The sequence below is a fragment of the Benincasa hispida genome, chromosome 12 (assembly GCF_009727055.1).
Source record: "Benincasa hispida cultivar B227 chromosome 12, ASM972705v1, whole genome shotgun sequence".
NCBI classification, from domain to species: domain Eukaryota; kingdom Viridiplantae; phylum Streptophyta; class Magnoliopsida; order Cucurbitales; family Cucurbitaceae; genus Benincasa; species Benincasa hispida.
Genome location: NC_052360.1, coordinates 19,016,190 through 19,033,877, shown reverse-complemented (window position 1 = coordinate 19,033,877; position 17,688 = coordinate 19,016,190). Strand labels below are relative to the sequence as shown.

Genomic DNA, 17,688 nt, shown 5'->3' with positions numbered 1-17,688 from the left:
GAAATGAATGGGTCACGCATTGATGAGGGCAACCAAGTTAGCATATTCTACATTCGTTGCCATATAGCTTCCTGCACTTTGTCAGTAACACAATACTGAACAGAGTTAACTATACCCTTACAACTCTCCTCAACAAGTTGCAGACATTCTAATCCTTCCTGAAAAGTAAGAAGAATAAGATAGGTGAGGCAAATATTGCTTCATCTTCAAAGAAGTTCCATAAAGGTTCGACCTCAGGAACGAAGTATGTAACTTCTACTTCTAACACTTCCAAATGGAAGAAGAAGAATGGTGGTAAAGGGAAGAGGAAGACACCTGCTAACCCACAGCCTATCGCCCAGCAGGGTAAGCGACCAGTTGACAAAGAAAAGTGTTTCCATTACAACTAGGATGGGCACTAGAAGTGGAACTATCCTCACTGAATCAAGGAGAAGAAGAAGGCTAAGGCCAAGGCAAAACAAGGTAAATATGATTTACTAGTTTTAGAAATCTAGTTAGTGGATTATGATGATTCTGCCTAGATTATTGACTCTAGGGCCACTCATCATGTTTGCTCTTCTTTTCAGGGAATTAGATCTTGGCAGCAGCTTGAGGGTGGAGAGATGACAATGCGAGTAGGCACCGTGCACGTCGTCTCAGTTGTGGTAGTGGGAGGGCTTCAGTTGACTTTACAGAAGAAGTTTTATCATTTTGAATTATGTGTATGTAGTTCCCGAGTTAAAGTGAAATTTATTTTTGTAAAGTGTCTGATACAATGTATATATACTCTTCATTTTGATTTGAATAAAGTGTTTATTCTTAAAGATGGACTTGAGATTTGTTTAGCAAAATTGGAAAACAACTTGTATGTGCTAAGGCCGTTAGCAGAAGTTCCCTGCATAACATAGACATGTTTAAAACTGTTGTAACTCAACATAAACGAGAAAAAGGTTTCTCCTAAAGAAAATGCCCAGCTTTGGCACCTTCGATTGGGGCACATCAATCTTAATAGGATTGAGAGATTGGTGAAGAATGGACTTCTAAGTGAGTTAGAGGAAAATTCTTTACCGGTGTACGAATTTTGCTTTGAAGGCAAGATGACTGAAAAACCTTTTATTGGAAAATATTATCGAGCCAAAGAGCCTCTAGAGTTAGTGCATTCTGGCCTTTATGGTCCGATGAATGTACGAGCCAGGGGAGGCTATGAGTACTTCATCACTTTTATTGATGATTATTCTTGGTAGGGGTATGTTTATTTGATGCAACGTAAGTATAAATCCTTTGAAACGTTTAGAGAGTTCAAGGCTGAAGTTGAAAACTCATTGGATAGACGAATTAAAATACTCGATTGGATCGAGGTGTAGAGTTTTTGGATTCGAAGTTTCAGAACTATATGATAGAACATGGAATCATTTTCCAACTTTCAGCATCGGGTACACCTCAGCAAAATGGTGTAGCGGAGAGGAGAAACAGAACCTTGTTGGACATGGTCCATTCGATGATGAGTTACATTTCCTTACCAAACTCGTTTTGGGGTTTTTTAGTGGAGACTGCAGTGTATATCATCAACTGTGTTCCTTCCAAGAGTGTTGTGAGAACATCTTTGGAGTTGTGGAACGGGCGCAAAGCTAGTTTGCATCACTTCCGCATATAGGGTTGTCTAGCACATGTTCTTGAGGCTAATCCAAAGAGATTGGAACCAAGTTCGAGGTTGTGCCTCTTTGTAGGCTACTCCAAAGGTACACGAGGGGGTTACTTTTATGATCCTACGGAAAACAGAGTGTTTGTGTCAACGAACATTACCTTTCTGGAGGTGGATCATATGAAGGAGCATAGTCCACATAGTAAAATCGTGTTGCGTGAACTTTCCAATGAAACTACTGAAACTTCAACAAGAGTTGTTGAAGGGTCTGCTCCATCAGCAAGAGTTATTGATGGAAGTTCATCTGGTAGGTCAGTTCCAACTCAAGAGTTGAGGGAACCTCGACGTAGTGGGAGGGTTGCGAACCCACCTATTTGCTATATGGGTTTCATGGAAATCCTAGCTATGGTAGCCGATAGTGAGATTGAGGATGCGTTATCTTATCAGAAGGCAATGAAGGACGTTGACCGAGATGAATGGGTCAAAGCCATGGATCTTGAGATGAAGTTGATGTACTTCCACTCAGTATAAGATCTTGTAGATCAACCTAATAGGTAAAATCTATAGGTTACAAATGGATCTACAAGAGGAAATGGTGTGCCGATGAGAAGGTGCAAACCTTCAAGTTTAGACTTGTGGCAAAGGGTTATACCCAGTTGGAGGGAGTTGACTATGAGGAGACTTTATCGCTTGTTGCCATGCTGAAGTCTATCTGCATCCTCCTGTCCATTGCCTTATATTATGACTACAAGATATGGCAAATGGACGTCAAGACTGCCTTTCTAAACAGTAATCTTGAGGAGACCATTTATATGGTATAACCCGAGGGATTCATTGCCCAAGGTCAAGAGTAAAAGGTTTGCAAACTTAATCGGTCCATTAATGAGTTGAAACAGGCATCTCGATCTTGGAACATTCGTTTGATACTGCGATCAAATCGTACAGCTTTGACCAAAATGTTGATGAGCATCGTGTCTACAAGAAAATCATCAATAGTTCAGTAGCTTCCTAGTATTGTATGTAGACAATATTCTACTCATTGAGAATGATGTAGGTCTACTGACATCAGTTAAGAACTGGCTAGCGACCCAATTCGAAATGAAAGATTTGGGAGAGGCTCAGTTTGTTCTTGGTATCCAGATCTTTCGGGAAGAGAAGAACAAAGTGCTAGCGCTGTCTTAAGCATCGTACATTGACAAGATGTTGCTCAAGTACTCAATGCAGAACTCCAAAAGGGGCCTACTGCCTTTCAGGCATGAAGTTACATTGTCTAAGGAAATGTGTCCTAAGACACCTCAAGAGGTTGTGGAGATGAGACAGGTCCCCTATGCATTTGCCGTTGGTAGTTTATGTATGCGATGTTATGTACTAGACCAGACATTTGCTACACTGTGGGGATTGTCAGTAGATATCAGTCTAATCCAAGACAGGGTCACTGGACCGCCATCAAGAACATCATCAAGTATCTTCGGAGAACGAGGGACTAGATGCTCGTGTATGGATCTAAGGATTTGATCCTTACTCGATACAGGGAGTTTGACTTTCAGATTGATAAAGATTCTCGGAAATCCACTTCAGGCTCAGTGCTCACTCTTAACGGAGGAGTTGTAGTGTAACGAAGCACTAAGTAGGGGTGCATCGCCGACTCCACGATGGAGGCCGAGTATGTAGCGACTTGTGAAGCTGCTAAAGAGGCCGTTTGGCTTAGGAAGTTCCTGACTGATCTGGAAGTTGTTCCAGACATGTCTAGGCCCATCACCTTCTATTGTGATAATAGTGGTGCTGTGGCGAATTCCAGGAAGCTCAAGAGTCACAAGTGCGAAAAACATATAGAGCAAAAGTATCATTTCATCCGCAAGATAGTGCATCGAAGGGATGTGATCATCACAAAGATCGCTTTAAAGCACAACGTTGCTAACCCGTTTATGAATGCTCTCACGACTACAGTTTTGAAGAGTCACCTTCAGTGCATGGGTCTACGGGACCGGTCGTAACTAGACTAGGGCAAGTAAAAGATTTTTGTACTGGGCCTTAGTGCCCAAGCTTATTATTTTGTACACCCCAGTCGCTTTAGAACAAGTGAAGATTGTTGGGGTTGATGCCCTAAAATCTCGTTGGGTCCTGTAGTTTGTAAATAGCTATATTGAACAAACGCTTGTGATGTAATAATATAAGATATTTTCTTCACTATTGTCTATGAAACATGAGATATTTTATTTGTTTTACCACAAACCAATAAACTAAGATCCCTGATTGTCATTATAACTTAAGCATGTATGTGGAGACATATAAGTGGATCATGCCTTAAGTGATAAACAAAATGGTTTGTAGTATATGAATATAGGAGGGAAACCTTATCCTGATGACACTATGGATGCGGCCCGCTTTGTAGATTGTTACAAATATTGTGACGTACTACAGATGGTCTGATCTTGATCATTCATGTGGATACATGTGAGCGAGGGCATCCTATACAAAGGAGTTTGTATAAGACCGGACCACGAAGTGTTTAGTCTTATTATATAACGCCGTTCATGATAGAGACTTCACTTCACTAGGATGACCATAGGTAACATGACCTTAATCCCGAGTAAGTTGTGAACTTCTGCCTTTAAGAGCAGTCTTTTGATTTGCATTGGTGCGAGTGGCCAGATCGCCGCCTACCATTTTGGGGATTCGTCTGTTTGGGGAGTTGGGAACTTAGCTACACAAGATGGAATTCACTCCTTCCCCGAAGCAAGGGTAAGTAGATAGATTGCTCCCTTAAGGACTGATTCCAGAGCTTGAACAATGTGGTGCCACACACTTTCTTATGGCCTGAGAGGTATCCACTCATAGTAGGATTATGATGTATTGTTCATTAGAGGGATCAGTGGTACTTAATGAGTTAGATGTAACTACAGGAGCAAAACGATAAATTGGTCCAGTTGTATTTACGAGCATCTGTGAAGGGTTATCGTACTATTGACTGGTTATATCCGATGGATACAGAAATATATCTATGGTGAGAAGAGTACAGTTGTTGGTCTTTAGTGGAGTGCTCGATAATTAACGGATGTTGGATCTCGTGGCTAAAGAGTTTAATCAGTTATTCACGTATTGTTAGAGCTTCAAGCTACAGGTCTATAAGATCCCCTTGGTACCTCAATGGATTCAAGTTGAGAAGTAGTCTTTGGGCCAGTTTGAAGTGTTCAAATTGACAAGAGGTAGTTTGATTAAACTATTTCAATTATATATGATATAGTTGACATGATGTATGAGATACATTAATTGGAGGAATTTGATGTAAATATGATTTATATCAAGTAAAGGAGAAAAGGACTATGATTTAAATGTTGCATATGATGTGATATTAAAACTATAGGTTATAAATATAATATGATAAGTTAGTTATTATATTTATTTATAATCAAACAATTATGAGATAATTGTTGGTGGTTTTCTCCATAACCGCGCGTGAAAGTGGGAGGTTTTATTCAGTTTTCATAATTGAAGGATGAAATGAAAAATGTTTTCATTTTGGAATGGAATTGCATTATCACTTCGTTGGTTGAACACTACCTATCGTTTAGCTCACTTGAGCTTACACGACAGCCTCAAGTGTTTCCTAAACGATCGTGTACACGCTCTGTTTCCTAAACGATCGTGTTATTTTTACTAAGCGATCACGCGCCTGAGCGAGATTCACTAAACGATCGTCTAAACGATAAAACTCATTTTACTAAACGATCGTGCACCTTTTATAAACAATTAAGCACAAGTCTATACAATAAACACAAACCACTCCCACTTGCTTGGTCGCTGAATATGATTGTTGTTTCCTCCGTCCCTCTGCCAAATTCAACAGAGCCCACATCTCCTGGATTCTCACTCCAAGAATATCGAGATCACTAAGTGGTGGAGTCCGAGAGATTGCTTGTTTGTGGAGAAGACTGTTCGCTTGTTGAGCGATAATGAGAGATTTGGGTAGACGATCGGCTTGACGTTCTAAGCAACTGCGAGAGGTGCTGGTCCAAGAATCCACGAGAGCGAGAGAAAGGTAGAAGAAGAGTTCTTCAAAAGGTATGTCTCTCGTTCCTTTGTATTTAATTTATCAAAGCATGCGTAATTTGTTCTAAAATGCATAACTGGCTTGTATGTTTGTGAATGCTTGTAATTCTGTCACAATGAATTTAGAACGATCTTGTTTCCGCTCATAGGTTCTCTTTAATAAGAGTTTCTTTAGAACTTCAGATTCATTGTTGCATATATTTCAATTATTCGTATATGAGTATAATATAATCTAGAAGAAAAAGCAGACAACTCTTCTAGTATAAGTTTTTCATATGATACAGTAGATATGATATAAGAATACTCCATATTATTCTTTTTATCAGTCTCAATATGATAACCATTGTAACGTATATCCGTAAATTTTTCTTTGTTTGACTAGATAATAATTGGTTGTTAATTGTAAATTTTATTCCTCTAGGCAAAATAATATATGTTTTTGCAAAGCCTTCAATCAGGTTTGCAGAACCTGATATCGTATTGACTTTTGCTTCCAACATTGTCAATTTGGAAAAATATTTTATACTTGTAAGTATATGTGTATTTGAATTATGTGCCAGAATAGATCTTCTTTACTCATTTTTTTAGTCACCCAACATACAAAAATGATCCAGGTTTCTTTAGAACCTACATTTAGCGGGAAAACAATAGAAGCTCGTGCTGATAACATGTTGTGAATTTGAGGAGCACAACAGCGTATAACGAGAACACAGATATGGAGAAAATATAATATATAACAATATATAATAAAATAAAGAAATATTGAAATAAATATAATATAATAATATAATATAAATATATAAAATAAATAAATAGTAGAATTGAAATAAAGTAATAAAGAATAGATTTCTCCACTTTCTCCAATCTTTTTAGATTGATCACTAATATATGTATCTTCCAAAACCCATAAAATGCCTGTATTTATAGGCAATTTGGCAAGTAGGAGGTGGATTACATGAACAATAAAGATGTGTAATGTTGAGACACATGGACAACATATGAGGTAATGATAAGTGACACATGACCAATGGACACTAATAATGAGTGTCTACATTACAACTAATTTAACATATTTATAATAACACACACTTTTTCTTTTCTTGAAAATTTGCAAAAACCACCCATAAACTACGAGCTCTTGCGGTTTTCTAATAGTTGCACTTAGGCCCTTTTATTCAATTAATTTTTATTTATGGACATGTATGATTTCTTCCTCTCCTTTCTGGTTCTCTCTCCTCCCTCCTAATACTATGTTAATTCACATCTATCTTTAAAAAAAAGAAGAAGCATATATTGAAATTTCAAGAACAACTAGGACACTAAATCAACCCATTTTCATTATGCTCACACATTTGATTGTCTTCTTCTTTGTTTGATCAAAAACTTATAGCTTCCATTACAATCCACACACATCACAAATCTCATGCCGCTGCAACATTCACACTTTTTGCATGCCCTCTGCCATCCGAATTCAAATAGAACTCCCAATTTCCCCTCCTCCATTTTCAACACCTTTATCACCTCTCTGATCAGCATCCTCTTCATAAAAACCACAGAAACTTTCACCTCCTTGCTCGTCATTAACACCCCCAATTCCTTTTTAAAACTAGAATCCATAGACATGTCTCACTCCAGCAAATGAATGTCATAGGATTCAATGATCGACCGAACCTTGTTGCTGAAGGAACTATTGAAGGTCCTTGAGCGGAAATGGATCAGACCCAAAACCCAAAATTTATAGAATCATCAAGTTATAGAGAACAAACAAAAAATCTATGTATTTAAGATAAAAATACAACGTGCTCTAAAAAATAAAAGAGAGAGAAATAAGAGAATTAACCCTTGAAGAACATTTTTCTTCATGTATCCTCTTCTCTGTAAAAACACGAACTTGAAAAGCTTTAATTTTTAAATGACCACCACCAAAATAGTTTCCCCTTATTCTCTAGGATGAGAATCCAAGAGTGTGTGCGCTTTGACTTTTTGGTGAGAGAGAAAATTAATTGAAAGAGGAAGAGAGATTGGGGAAGTAGAGATTCAAATGTTGAATAACCCTTCTGTAACTCACTACACGAGGAAAAAGAAGATGAATAAAAAAATCCCCTAAATTTTCTTTCCCACTCTTGCATGATGTAAAGAGAAAAATAACTCCCTCCCTAAAATTGTTTTTAAAAAATAAAATATAAAATTAACTTTAATAAAAACTTTAATATATATTTATATGATAACTACTTTATTATATAATATATCTTAAACTATATGTTATGTCAAATGTAACATATAACCTATAGTTTAATATTGTATCCAATACAATATATCATATAGTTTATTCTCTCAACAACGATATTTAATATAAATCCCATTTATATTAAATTTAATTATATGAATCCAATTCACATAATTAATATTTGAATCATATTCAAATATTTAATATCTCTCAAATAAACTTTATATGATAATGTATCAAATACATTATAGTAATTATATCATATATAATTAAATTAAATTAATTATACCACATATAATTAATTCCCTAAATTAATTTGAACAATTCAAATTAATCCAAAATTGATTCTCATAAATTTCCCATTAAGCTACAGAGGGAACCTCTTGGATATGTAGTTTGAAGCTCCAACGGTACGTGAATAATTAATTAAACTCTTTAATTAAATTATTCACCATCTGGTAACTATCGGGCATTCCATTAAAGACCGACAGTCGTACTATAGATATATTTATGCGTTGTTTTGAGTGAAATAGGTGTCGTTAATTCTATACCTAAAACAAATGAAATTTATAATACTCTAACTACAACTAGAACTAACACGTAGTAATAGTGGAGTAAGAGGTCGATCCCAAGAGAACTCCATTAATTGGTCTAAAATAGACTACTTGAATTCCAAAATGCAAAAGATTAAATAGGGGTTGGTTTGTTTTAAGAACTAGAAACTAACTAAGTGAAAAAGACAATAATTGATATAGGAAATTTATCGATGAGAGAAATAAGAGAGATTATGAGATAAGATTCAATTGAAATGAAATCTAGGGGATTTTATGTAAACTAGCAATTCTATCATTGATTTAACAAAGAATCATGCAATTAGATTATTCAATAGTTCATTAAGAATAAATTTCTAATGCCCTAATTAGCTAATTTCACAATTAACCCTAATCTAGGTCTTAATTGCTTCCTAAAGACATTTCACAATTAATCCTTAAATTGCATTAAACTCAGAGGTTTTCTTAACTATTCCAATCTTGAAATCAAAAGACTGAAAATTCAAGATTGATTGCATGAATGTTCTAAATTAATAGATTCTTTAAAGAAAAGAGGAAAAAAAAGTCTACATTTTCTATAAAGACTATTAATTTTTGCAACCATAATTACAATTTTGTTATAGAACCATGTAATTTTTGCATACAAAATTTGATTATGAGTGTCAATTCAACTTAATCAATTTTATTCTAAATCTAAGCAAGAACATTCAAAAGAAAGTAATTACATGAAAGAACATTAAGGAAAAGTCTCAAGAAAATGTCAATTTACATAATTCCTCAGGAAAAAGGATTACCTACTTATGGATGATGAAATTCTTCAAGCAATCCATTGATAGTTGCATATTTGATTCAAAGATTGAATACAAATTGAGTAAATCTCACAAAAAAATTTACAAGAATCGCTTTGTAAATTCGAAGTCTCTCTCTAAAAAAAATGGATTTTTTTCTCTTATTTGAAGTTTCTCTCTCTAAAATAGGTTTCTCTTTTTCTCTCTAAAAACGATATATGTTTTACTAAATAACTGAACAAAAATTTATACCAGTAGCATAGTGTCGTGAGACGCGAGGATGAATCGCATCAAAATTTAGAAAAAAGAATGAACGCATCGAGTTTTTGCAGTTTAAAAAGCGAGCTTCCTGACTTATACTCGATCCTCAATGCACGATGATGCTTTACTCGATGCTAGATGACCTTTACTTGATAGCTTTTACTCAATGAAAAATGAATAAGAAGAAACTCGATAGTTGATTACTCAACAACCTTTATTTGATTATACACGATAGTATTCTGCTAAATACTCGATGCTCGATTACTCAACAACCTTACTCGATGGCATTATGGGTATTTACTTGATTCTCTTCAATTTGGTGATTTTCTTGGTCATTTTTTTAATCTTTTTTACTCGATTTTTTCTTAATGACTCCTAGACGCCTCGGGGACCGTTTTACCTACAAAATTAGTATTTAAAGCAAATAATCAACATAATTTTGGAGAAATTATCATAGAAAATATACATCCTTTAAAAACTTAACATGTGTCCATTGGATATCAATCAACAGTACGATAACCGTTCACAAATTGCTCGTAAATATAGCTAGGCCAAAATTACCGTTTTGCCTCTATAGTTACATTTAACTCATTAAGTACCACTGATCCCTCTAATGACAATAAATCATAGTTCAACTATGAACAAACTCCTCTTAGGCTAGGAAAGGATGTGGCGCTACATTATTCAAGCCCTGGAATCAGCCCTTAAGGGAGCAATTTATATACTTTTCCTAACATCGGGGAATGAGTGAATTTCATCTTGTGTAGCTATGTTCCCAGCTCCCTAATAAGATGAATCCTCAAAATGGCAGGCTTTTTGAGTAGGTAATTTGGCCACTTTCACCCATACAAATCAAATGACCACCTTCGTAGGCAATAGTTCACAACTCATTTAGGATTTAGGTCATGTTATCTATGGTCATCCTGGTTAAATATAAGTCTCTATTATGAACGACACATTTCGTGGTCCAGACTTATACAAACTCTTTTGTATAGAATACCCCTGCTCATATGTCTCCACACGAAATATTAGGATCAGATCATTTGTAGCACTTTACAACAATTGTGATATCTACAAAGCGGACCGTACTCGTAGTGTCACCAAGATAAGGTATCCAGCCTTATCCCTCTACTACAGACCATTTATATTATCACTTAAACATGATCCACCCGTATGTCTCTACATACATATTTAAGCTACAAGATAACCTTGAATATTAGTTTATTGGTCTATGGGTTTAATGCAACTAAATGTCAAATAAAACATCACATATTTTATTAGATAAATAAGATGTTTGTACAATACAATTACAAACTACAAAATCATACGGGATTTAGGGCATCAACCCCAACAATTGCAGTCTTGGAATGTCTTTCTGATTCCTCGAATCGTTGTCGTGTAAAAGACGACAATAGTTTGTCGTTGGGAGGACACCATTCCTCGAATTGTGTTAATGCGATTTTCGATTCTTGAAACTGTCTCGCCTCCCTAATTTCAACGTCCATGAAACTATTCTTTTTATTTGTTCTCAATTATCTTTTGTACGACGCTACGAGTTTTAGATCAAACAATAAACTCAAACTTCTTCTTCGAAGTGATATAAGCCCCACATCATCCCCTCTTAAAAATTGAAGGAAGTCGGTGTTAAGGAAAGGCTAGTGAGATAGAGGAAATATAATGGGTTATGGGGAATTTAGAGAGGAACAGAGAATGAAGAGAGAGGAGAGAGAACAAGAGAGAGGAAGAAGCCACACACATGTCCATAAATAAAAATTAATTGAATAAAAGTGGCTAATTGTAACTATTAGGAAACTACAAGGAGGTATTCAGTCAAATTGAAAGTTCAGATATGTTATTGTAACCAACTCATAGTTTAGAGATGGTTTTTGTAATTTTCCCTTTTTTTTTTTGAAATAATATATGCACTTTTTATTACTTTTTTTTTTAATTTACTTTACCTTTAAATCTATCTTGAACTCTGAACTTTGATGAATATGATAATTTTTGTTCTCTATTCATTTCACTATTTTACCTACTAAATTTAATCTATATCAATATATTTTATGGGTTCTTGTTTTTTTCCATAAATATTAATTATACCCTTTCCTTTATGGCCTGTTTGGAACTTCATGATTTTGAGTAATTTTAATTTGAGAGATTTCAAATGAATTCCATCATTTGTTACTGCAGAAAAAATGATGATTTTTAAATCTAAAAGAATTTCAAATCCTATTTTTAATTAAAAATTTTCTTGTCTAGAATGCTCGAATTTCATAGGAATCCATATGATTTAAAAGTAAATTAATTGACCCTGTCATATTCTAATTTTCAATTAACACGTCATAGTTAAAAAACCTATATCGATAAATTCTTAATTTTATTTTCCTTTTCAGTTACCATCCATTCATAAAATTTTAAATAGATCCATTTCAAATCCTTCTCGTTTCAAACAAAATAATTAATTTAAAATAAATTTTCAGATTTCAAATCACGTGATTTAAAATCAATTCTCAACTTTCTTAAATCCAAACGGAGAATTACTTATTTGTGTCCTTTCTTTTTTCTTTAATTTCTTTAATATATTATCTTTTGCAAAGGGCATGACATGGATGGGGAGAGAGTAAAGAAGCACAAAAGAATGGAGAGAGGGGAGAGGAGAAATTAAATACAAATTACATTCACATCTATTTATAATTAAAAACAATTTTGTTTTGTACCATCCGATTTTTTTGGTTGATATTTTTAACTTTTCTTTTTCAATTGTATACTTTTCGACAAATACAGTAAGTAAATTAATTGAAATTGAAAAGTCAGTTAAAATTACAACATTCATGTAAATTTAGTCCAAATCGATACAATGTGACAAGTTTTAGGGGTAACTATATTGAAGCACAAAAAAAGTTCGAAATGGTTTTTTCCTCACTTTTCAAAATTTAAGAATTTTGCCATTTTTTTAAAAATCATCATCAACCAATGTTATAAAAAATACTCTTAGTCATTTTTGTCCTCATCCCTTTCCCAATTTTATCCGTTATCCTTTTTTTTCCTCCAATTTTTATTGCATAGCAATCGCCGACCATGTATTCACCAGTGGGGTCATAGGCTTGCCAAAAAGAAATCTGAGAGAACGTCGGAGCATAAGATGTATGGATTTCTTTTGTTCGATTGATAAAATTTTCATTTGTTGGTGTCTGAGCAAGAGTGAAGGATGTGCATTTGGAATGTTGAATATGTATATTTTTTCCAAAAGGGGGCAAGAGAAAGAGCAAGAGAGAGAGAAAAGTGAGTGAGAGGGGAGATGGAGAAGGAGAGCGATCCAAATCCATGTTCAAAATGATCTATTTTGGTAATTCACCTTGATATGATATAAACAAAAACTTCTATTTTAGAAGATATGACATCCCATTTTGGACTCAAAATGTTGTACCTCCCATGTTTATGATGAAATTTTGGCAAAATGAACACAATTTAACTAAAATAGTATTTGTAATATCAACCTCGAAGCAGATGTTCGATTTTCATCCACATATTGTCAAAGATTTGATGTTTTTACTAATTTAAATGAAGCCAGATTCAAATCATAATATATAATAAGGTAATTATTTTAAATGATAAAATTGCTGAAAGTATTTTCAAGTATAAGTGATAGAAGTCTATCACAGTCTATCTGATGGAACGAACACATGCGCAATGGAAGAAAAAGGGATCTAAAGCACTCTAATTAGATTAATTATAAACAAAAGCATGCATGCAATCAAACAAGTAAAAGAGAAAAAGAATACAACCTTTGTAGTTTTTGAATCTTCTCCAAATCAGCTCCAATCTCGCCCATGAACGGTTCATAGACAACCACAAGAGTCTTCCTGACTATTCTCCGGCCTTAAAACGAGATGGTGGAATCCGGTGAGTGACTAATTTGAAGAGGAAAAAGCTAAAGTTTTGGAGAAAAAGGGATGAGATTATCACATAATCTCATCTAAACCCACTATGGCTAAAAGTACTTCAAAAGCATTAATCACTCTCTTTTAAAGACCATTACATGCAAACATGTAACTTTAAGTTTGATGAGAATTTGACACTAAAAAAACCACTAACTCAAAAAGTGGGATTTAGTGGGACAAATGTCTTCAAATGAAGACAACACTTAGTCAAGCAAAAGTTGGCATTTCCCACTCACAAATATTGGTTCTTTCCACTAACTTGGTCAAAGTTTGACCTTCAAAGTCCAAAGTCAATAAATTTGACTTTTTTACTTTCAAAAGTCAAAAGTCAACAATTTGACTTCCATTGCAATTTTGACCTATTCAACAAATTGACTTTTAATGTTATTTAAAATTAAATTAATTTAAATAATTAATTTAATTTAACATTAAATCCAACACTTATCCCAATTTATATGAATCACTATTCGTTATCTTGATATTTAAATCTTATTTAAATATCTTTTATTTTCTCTCTCTTTATGTTTAATTCACAATTAAACATTAGGTCAAATATATCGTATATATTTAACGCTTTGCTCCAAAAATCGAATTTGAACACTTCAAATTCGTTCCTCACACTGTTCTAAGGTTTTGTTCGATATGAGCTAGTTGGGGGACCTCATGGACCTACAAATCATGGGCTCCAACGATCCACGATTAACCGACTAAACTCCTGTCTCTTATACACATCTAGATGTGTATAAGAGACAGGTCTTATCCTTGAAATGGGAGGCTTATTGAGCCAACGTTGTTAAGCTAATCCTTACTCATGAAAATTTAAGGATAATCTTGAATAAACAGGAGTTCATAGTTAATTCAGGATTAAGGTCAAGTTACTTAGGTCATCGCTTTGAAATAGTCAGTCTTAAACAGTAAACAATATTATAAATTAAGAGTGACTTAATTCTTAGTCCGATCTTATGCAAACTCATTGCATAGGACGACCCTACTCCTCATGTCAATACATGAACGAATCAGGATCAATTTGTTTGTAGCACTTTACAACAAATTGTAACAACTACAAAGTGGGTCGCATCCGATAGTATTACTAAAATAAGGTACCCAACCTTATTCTTATACTATAGACTGTTTTGGCTATTTACTGAACTTGATCCACTCTTATATCTCCACATAAAGTTCATGTATTAATATAATAGCCATGGATCTTTAGTTTATTAGATTTAGATTTTACAGGTGCAATTCACATATTCAATAATAGTTTTATTGAATAAACATCAATAACATCTTTATTGATAATAGAATACGTTTAACATTACAAACTGCGAGTTTTAGGACATACAACCCAAAAAAATCCCACTTGGACTAAACCTCTAGTGGATTTTACATATACATAACAAATACATATACAATGTTAAGTAATGAAAGAATAAATACAATAAACTAGAGCATAAGATACCAGTACTTCTCCCACTTGCCTTAGTTCTAACTATTTCGCAGTTCTAGTCCCATAAGGTGACCCTCGAACACTTTAGCCGAGAGGGCCTTTGTAAATGGATTAGCCAAAATTGTCTTCAGAGGCAATCTGCGTGACAATCACGTCTTCTCAGTATACAAACCCAACTTCATGGTGAAATCAACAATATAACTTTGCTTGATATTCCTCCACATTATAGCTCCCCCGTTCAGAGTGAATACTATCATCGAAGTAGATTTCCCAGAATCTATATCGGTCTGAAAGTTAGAACTAGTGGATCCAATAAGGATTAAATCCTTAGCACCATACACGAGCATATAGTCCATCGTTCTCCGAAGATACTTGAGGATGTTTTTAACGACAGTCTAATGATCATATCCAGGATTGGATCGATATCTACTGAAAATTCCAACTGCATAGCATATGCTGAAACGAGTACACAACATGACATACATTAAACTCCTTACTGTTGATGCATATGGAATTCATCTCATAACCTCAACCTTTTAAGGTGTATTAGGACATTGTTTCTTAGACAAATGAATTTCATGCCTGAAAAGCAACATACCTTTCTTGGAATTTTGCATTTTATATCAAGACAATATTTTGTCTATATAAGATGCCTGAGATAAGGCTATCATTCCTTTCTTGTGGTTCCGCAAAATTCGAATCCCATGAACATACTGTACTTCTCCCAAATCCTTCATTTAGAATTGCGTGGCTAGCCATGTCTTAATGTCAGCTAGAAATTATACTTCATTCCCAATGAATAGAACATCATCAACATATAAAACCATAAATTCTACTTTATCCACATCAATTATTGCTTGTAAAAAGTCAATAGATCATCTGAGCCATCATCAGGTATAACGACCTGAGTTTCAGTTAAACCCATGTACTGGTCAAGCTGTTGCACAACCCCTCCACTACGTCGAGGCATTCTCAACTCTTGATAAGGATGTAAAGTACTACTTCCATCAACAACTCTTGTTGGACCTGCTCGATCAATAACTTTTGTTGATCTATCTGTAGTTTCTCTGGTCATCTCACTTAATATTAGCTTATTGTGAGGTTGATGATTTTTAATGTGGTTTTCCTCCAGGAATGTTGAATTTGTCAACACAAATACTTTATCTTCCTGAAGATCATAAAAGAAACCATTTTTTGTCTCTTTAGGATAGCCTACAAATAGGCATACCTTTGAACGAAATTCCCACTTCTTTGGATTTTGCACCATCACATGTGTTGGGCATCCCTAAATTTTGAAGTGATAAACTACCTTTACGTCCTATTCATAACTCGTAAGCTGTTTCTGAAATACTTTTCGAAGGAACCATGTTCAATATATACACCGTAATCCCTATTGCATGACCTCAAAAAGAACTTGGCAACTGAGCATAATTCATCATAGAACGAACCATGTCTAACAGGATTCTATTTCTTCTTTTTGCAACACCATTTTGTTAAGGGCTGCCAGGTGTTGTGAGTTATGACTGAATTTCGTGTTCTATCAAATAGTACTAGGATTTTAAGTCCATGAACTCACCACCTTGATATGATCAAAGTGTTTTAATCTTTTTACCTAATTGGTTCTCAACCTCTGCGTTATATTCCTTGAACTTTTCAAGTGTATCGGACTTATGATACATTAGGTAATGTAACCATACCTTGAATAATCCTTGATGAACCTGATGAAATATTCATACCCCCCTCTCGCTTTAACATTCATCGGACCACAAAAGTCTGAATGTACTAGCTCTAAAGGTTCTTTGGCTCTAAGACCTTTTCCAATAAAAGATCTTTTGGTTATCATACCCTCAAGACAAGATTCACATGGTGGTAAAGAGTTATCTTCTAACTGGTTTGGAAGTCCACTCTTAATCAATCTCCCAATCCTATTGAGATTAATGTGACCTAGTCTTAGATGCCAAAGATAGGCATTTGGAGAAATTTTCCTTTTCTTATGATGAGTTCAGCTGTTTTAAACATCTCTATATTCAAAACGGCTTTTACCTCAGTTGGTTTTAACACGTATAAGTTATTCTCTAGATTTGCAGAACATACTATATTATTTTTTGAGATAATGAATATTTCATTATATTCAAAGAAACTTTATAATTTTGTTCTAGCAAACATGAGATAGAAATTAAATTCCTTTTCATAAAATGAAATTAATAAACATTTCAAGTAAAATATGTCTATCTTCAATAAATAACTTTATATCTCCCACTGCTTTAGCCGAAACAACCTCCCCGGGCCCTACCTTAAAGGTTGCTTCACCTTTTGTAAGTTGTCTCCAGGAACTAGTTTCCTGAGCAAAAGTACAGATATGATTAGCGGCTCCTGAATCCATTATCCAGGTTAACTTATCATTTTCCACAAAGCACGTCTCAATGACAAGTAAATCATATTTACTTTGTTGTGCTTTCTGGTAAGTAGCAGAATTGGTAGATAAAGGACATTTCTTTGTTAAAACATAGTCTAAATCATCAACTGCTAGTATATTTGATTTCCATGTTGATTTACTCTTAGAAGTGTCAGAAGCAAGTAAATTTGAAAAATTCAACATGCTAAAATTAAAAAAAAAATCTAATTACTGAATTGCTTCTAAACCCAATCAAATTTTAGCAAAGTAATAGTGTACCCAAATTTCATTATTTTATTTGCAACGATACTATAGTGAGTTAGAATAAGTGCCACCTAGTAGATCTTTTTAGGAGGACCAAATGACTCTCGATAAAACTTATCCTATTTTTACAGTGCGATGGTTGG

General features: G+C 34.4%; 1 pseudogene; it reads right to left on the bottom strand.

Annotated features, from left to right (window-relative positions):
- Nucleotides 1-6,972: 6,972 nt before the first annotated feature.
- LOC120067435 lies at nucleotides 6,973-17,485 on the bottom strand (annotated as a pseudogene).
- Nucleotides 17,486-17,688: the final 203 nt, after the last annotated feature.